Below are 6,395 nucleotides of genomic sequence, written 5' to 3' on the forward strand. Positions count from 1 at the left end.
CAATAATTTGTAAATACTTATTCAACAATTTTTTTCGAATGGTTGATTATTTTAAAAAAAAATACATGTTCATGTTTTTCATACACATTTGTATATTTTTCTGTGTAAATTTTGTGTATACATTAGAATCATTTTCTCTGTATCCATTTAGCGTTTTTGTCAAATGTTGATTACCATTTTATAAAAAAAATTGTACATAAAGTCTGATTGTCAGTGCGTTCTTGTTCCCTTGATCTATTATTACAGAACGTTAAAAGCGCTTGCTTCGATGGCTCGTTGCAGCGCCTCCTAACGAGGTGACCAAGGTTCGAAACCTGGAATTGCCGAACTACCTACTTTTTTTTGAGACATGCCGAACTACCTACTTACTTTTTTTTTGAGGGGTACCTACTTACTATTTATCTTTTGGTTCACATTGTATATACGCCTCGTGGGCCGGCCCACTCAGGAGCTCGCTTCAGCGAGAGACAAGATCGGACTCGCGTAACGCGAGAAATAGGCGCTCCCAGTAGTCGTGGCTGTCGTGGAGTGTTTGGGCTCATTCATGGGCCCAATGCGTTTATTATATCTACTGTTTTTTTGAGAAACAAATTCTTGGGTATTCCAGGGAATCCCAGGAAGACCCCGGTACCGTTGAGCGGCGGGGGAACAGAGTGAGGCGAAGCGGGCGAGTGGCGGTGGCATGAGACATATGGTAGGGGGCGAGTAGCGGTTGCGTGAGATCTAAGGTAGGATGCGCCCGTCGATGGCTTGAGAGCTCTGGCTGGGGGTAAACGGCAGCGCAGGAGTGGCGACTGGTATCGAGATGCCAAGCGGCGGCGGCACTATGGACGAGCCCTCCAGATTTGATCGTTTAGTTCGGTCCAGGAGTAGTACACTGCAAAAATACCAAAGGGTATATCGGTCATTCCACCTAGATTTATCAGGTTCAATAAATTAAAAAAAATCGGTAAAACGCCAATGTGGGCAAATGAACAAGTAATTAATGTAAATTACATATAAGCCTAAATAAAATGCGCCAAATCATCAAGTCCCCAACTAATACAGTGAAAATGATCAAATCCCTTGTATATGTGAATTGATTGAGGATTTTTTCTCAGTGAGGCACGAATAAGGATTTTATTTTAACACAAGAATATTACAGAGGTAATATAATAGTATTACGTAGGACAATATTACAAATGTGATTATTAAGGTTACAATCAAATAACAAAATGCCTCTTGATCAATCTATTCGAAGTTTACCCAAAAGTTAAGGAAGACTGGTAGAAAACCGAAATGTCAAAAAAACCATTTTAAAAGACGAAAACGTGTGCGGAAAAATAAAATAAAAAATTCGGAGGGAGCGCCCAGAGCGCGACACGTGGCAGGCGGCTGAGAGTGCGCCATGTGGCGCTGATTGTCGCGAGGCTCCCGAAGGAGCACTCGTTAACTAGTTGCTCTCCCCAGCGCGCACCCCCCGCTTCCTTGGCGCCAATCTTGGCCGGCCCATGTGCGGGCCGGGACACTGCCTATTTTTTTATCCTTCTTTGCCTTTTGTTCTTTCTTTTTCCATAATTCGGGATATCAAAAGGTTCCATATTTCAGAAAAGTTACGAATTTTGAATAAAATAATCATGAATTCATAAAAATACTCATGATTTTAAAAAAATTGTTCGGGAATCTTAAAAAAATAACAGTTCAAGAGAACGTTCACGAATTTGTACAAAAATGTTCACGAATTTAAAAAATATTCATGAATATAAAAAATGTTTATGATTTAAAAAAATGTTTGCGATTTCAAAAAATGTTCATGATTTAAAAAAATTAAAAGAATGTTAATCATCTCAAAATCTGTTCGCAAATTCATAAAATGTTCATGATTACAAAAAATGTTCTTGATTTCCAAAAATGTTCATGATTAAAAATTTTGAAGAAAATTTTAATGATTTCAAAAACTGTTCGTGATTTTAAGAAATGTTCATGATTTTAAAAATGTAAAAGAATGTTAATGACTTCAAAAAATGTTCGCGATTTCATAAAATGTTCATGACTTCAAAAATTTAGAAGAATGTTAATGATCTCAAAAAATGTTAACGACGGCCCAAGAAGGTTCGGATGGTGGTCATGGCTTCAAGAGCTCGGTCCGGTTGGGAAAGAAAGAGGGGTGTGGGGGGAGGAAAAACGAGAGGAAGGAAAGGCGACAGGTGGAGGCCTGACTTGATGGCGAACTATGGTTGAGGATGCGGACCAGTCGCAAGCACGAGCGTCATGCCCGCGGCGAGCGTCTCCCCCTGGTGGAGCTGAGAGACGAACGAAAGAACTGGGAAGGAGATGTGATGCCGCGCGAAGTTTCTAGAAAAGGGCGTGTGTTCTGCAGGACCATGGGACACATGTCGATCGGCGGACGAGGTCGACATAAAAATAGATTCGTCGGTTGAACGCAATCATTTCTCATATGATTTTAGCAGTTTCCCGCGGCGGACGAAAATAATCCTACACATAGAACAAACCAAAAATTTAGAGAAACACGCCTTACTTTATTTTATTATAAATTAATAATTAATAACTTAACATTAAAAATTAAAGTATAGAAGTGTCATTGTGGCCAAATGATTGGCGCTCGCACATGCGACGAGCTTAAAATGCAATAGGTTCGAACGGGGGATTCCCTTTTTCGCACACCCTTTTCCTATTTTGATTTCTATTTTAAATTTTTAATTCCTACGGTACGTCTTATATAAATCTAATTGTCCTCGTTAAAAGTCAAACGCCAGCTGGTCTAGTGGCCATTTATGCAGCCAAATCGAGAAGATTGTGTGTTCAATTGCTTAGGATTTTCTATGTAGATAAATAAAATGCACCCGCAAAAAAATTGCAACAATGCTTTCTGAAGGAAAAAATAGTGCATGCGGGCTACTCACCACCTCAACCAGTGAGGGTGGGCCCTCGCCATGTTGGCATGCCACGCGTGCACGGGGTACATCCAGATACGGTAGAAAACACCGTATATGAATAGGAGGACAAGTTCGACGATAAGAAAATATGTATTTTGCAATTGTATGCACCAAACTGGCCGTACAAGTTCTAAGACTCCGGGAGTATTTATCTCTTTTCTTTAGTCTAAAATAAGAATAGAGTCACACATTAAAACGTCTCACAAATTATCTCTAAGAATAGAGTCGCACATTAAAACGTCTCACAAATTGTCTCTAAGAATAGAGTCGCACATGAAAACGTCGCACAAATCGTCTCTAAGAATAGAGTCGCACATGAAAACGTCTCACAAATCGTCTCTAAGTTAATTAAAATAAGTTACTTATTTTATTGAAGGCTAATTACAATTAAAAGTTTGTGGCGCTCTGAAAACGTCTTAAGAAACGTCTTTAGGTCGCTAGTGTTCATGAGTGTAGAGACGAATAAAAAAGCGACCCAGAAAAAGCGACCATACGCGATGTTTTTGTTGTAGTGATACAACCGAACAATTTATTACTAAGTTTATACAAACTAAGAAACACTGTGATACCATAAAAGTGTGACCGGCGACATGAAAAATGCTAAGAACTAAAGAAGCCTAGTAGTAGCACACATCCAATATGGAACATCAATTCACTGGTAGTCCACTCTTGGAGCCAAGCTCCATATGATCATTTGTGTCTATGAACGTGAGACATGAATTATCCTAAACTCAAACGGACTTGGCGTAACTACAGAAAATACTTAGGAGTTTTGGGTGGACTGGTTGGGATAGAGAAGGGTACTTGCATTTGGTCTGGGAGAGTTGTTGGCCTCGAAGAGAAACATGCTCTGTTAATGCAAGGGTCTTGTAAAAAAATTACAAATCTAGTTACCACAAGATGAAAGGAAATATCTTTTAAAACCCTAGTCTTGCCAAGAGGTAGTTTCTGTAAACATACAAGATACTGCAATGGTTTTTTTTGTGTGTGGCAAAGTTTGATGCATATATGATGTTGGTCACCAGAAGTTCAAAAAACACACACAAAAAGTATAGATTGTTCATGGACGCACTTCCATATGATTTTTTTTGAGCTAAACCCTAGCCTTGCCAAGAGGTCCTTTCTGTAACCATACATGATACTGCAATGTTTTTTCGGGGGGCATAATTTGATGCATATATGATGTTGGTCACCAAGAGCTTAAAATAAACAAAAAATGGTATAGATTGTTGTTTTTCTTTTTTGGGGCAAAGTTTGATGCATATATGATGTTGGTCACCAAAAATTTGAAATAAAAATAAAAAATCGCTAGAAGGAGGAAAAAATGGTATAGATTATTGTTTTTCTTTTTCGGGGCTAAATTTGATGCATAAATGATGTTGGTCACCAGGAATTTAAAATAAAAATAAAAAATCGCTAGAAGGAGTAAAATGGGTATAGATTATTGTTTTTCCTTTTTTGGGCAAAATTTGATGCATATATGATGTTGATTGCCAGAAATTTAAAATAAAAATAAAAAATCGCTAGAAGGAGTAAAATGGGTATAGATTATTGTTTTTCCTTTTTTGGGCAAAATTTGATGCATATATGATGTTGATTGCCAGAAATTTAAAATAAAAATAAAAAATCGCTAGAAGGAGGGCTCGAACCTCCGACCTTGTGGTTAACAGCCACACGCTCTAACCAACTGAGCTACTCCAGCTATTTTGCTTTTAGCATTATTTACATTTATAAAACTCTGCTGGAAGGTGTGACAGGACAATACCTAGGTTGATTGTTACTGGTTGCAGGTTCACACGTGACATCTTCTGGTAAGTTAATGGTTGCAGGTTCACACGTGACATCTTCTGGTAAGTTAAGCATTGTTGGGCCAAGTTTATTCCCGGACCAGCGCGTAGGTGCGGTGCACGCATGTACCGGAGGTAACCGGACCCGTCACTCTAAAGTCTGAACCAACAACCACGTCGTCGTCGTGTATGAGGTCCGCCTCCTCAGTTTCAGTTCGTAGAGGTGCATTTTTTCGGTGATGACTTGTTCATCTCTACTTTTCTGCTTAAAGAGACAGGGGCTTCTGAAATGGTGCAACGCTAATCCTATCACTATTAGGAAAAGGGCTATAAATAATATGAACACTAATGACGCACCTGACATGCATGTGGTGCGCCATTACTATGTAGTAGTGGTCATTTCGGTGATTACTATGTAGTAGTGGTCATTTCGGTGATTACTATGTAGTAGTGGCGCACCCTGAGTTGGTGCGTCATTACTGTGGTAGACACTAATGGCGCATCAGCCCCACGGTGCGTCATTAATAACAATTTTTTTAACTAGTAATGACGCACCTTCAACACAGTGCGTCACTACTATTTTTTTTGCAAAACTACTAATGGCGCACCTCAAGCTGGTACGCCATTAGTAACCAGGGTTACTAATGACGTATTTGTAGGTGGTGCGTCATTAGTAACCTGAGACCAGTTAGATATTTTGGACAACCACACCTACACTCTCACTTTCCCCACTTCATTCTCTCCACCTCCTCCAAACTTGTGTCGGCTGCCTCCTCCTCCTCACCTCATTTGCATCATAGATTCATCAAAATTAAGTGGTTAAATTACCTTTTTTTGATAGGTAAGTAAGGGGAAAGCTATCTTTATGTTGTAGATCTACTTTTTTTCTCCCTCGCTCCAACAACGTGCACATGCACTTTTTATGGCCTTGCTAGATCTATGTATGTTTGTGGTGTTGCATATATGTTTGTGTTTGCAGGTACCGGTATTTGAAATGCGATAGTTGCCAGTATTTTGCCGGAATGTTGATTCATTTTCGTTTCGGCGAGAATTTTGGCACTATGCATTCTTTTTGGTCCTATTTTTAGGGAAAGTCATGCCAAATTTTTTCTTGGTTCTAAAATATCATTTTGCTCTACCCCGCAGGCGACCATGGTCCGCACGATGACCGAAGGCATCGTGAATAGGTTTTTGAGCTCCGCGAAGGCCGAGATGCTTCAAAAGAACGAGACGGAGATAAGATGTCCGTGTCGAAGATGCAAGCTGAAGAGCCTTATTGCGGACCCGGATTCCGGGCAGGTGTGGGACCACATGCTCTTGCGTGGTTTCATGGATGGCTATCGGTGGCAAGGTGATGAAGATGACTATGAAGTTGTCCATGGGGGCCAGGCAAGAAATGAGGAAGGGCAGCAAGACAACCACCGCGGCGAGGGCGGGCGAGAAGACGAAGAATCTCCAGGACATGATCACGATGGTGATGCTGTACACAGTCATCATGTAGAAGATGCCGGACATGATGATGAGGAAGATCAAGACGAAGGGCATGATCATGAAGATGAAGATGCCGGAGCAGACGGCGATGGTGGCTGGGTGCAGGACCCTCATATTCAAGAGCTACTTCTCAAGCAAACGGATAACGTAAGAGCTGCCGCCCGAGAGAAAGCCAAGCTAG

At 40.4% G+C, this 6,395-nt stretch overlaps 1 non-coding gene across 1 annotated transcript; it reads right to left on the reverse strand.

Annotated features, from left to right (window-relative positions):
* Positions 1-4,564: 4,564 nt before the first annotated feature.
* TRNAN-GUU (transfer RNA asparagine (anticodon GUU)) lies at positions 4,565-4,638 on the reverse strand. Its single transcript has one exon. It is a non-coding gene; the product is annotated as a tRNA-Asn (tRNA).
* Between the last annotated feature and the right edge of the window lie 1,757 nt (positions 4,639-6,395).

This window comes from Triticum urartu, chromosome 2A (genome assembly GCF_056163025.1).
Source record: "Triticum urartu cultivar PI428250 chromosome 2A, HENAU_Tu73, whole genome shotgun sequence".
In the NCBI taxonomy this organism is placed as follows: domain Eukaryota; kingdom Viridiplantae; phylum Streptophyta; class Magnoliopsida; order Poales; family Poaceae; genus Triticum; species Triticum urartu.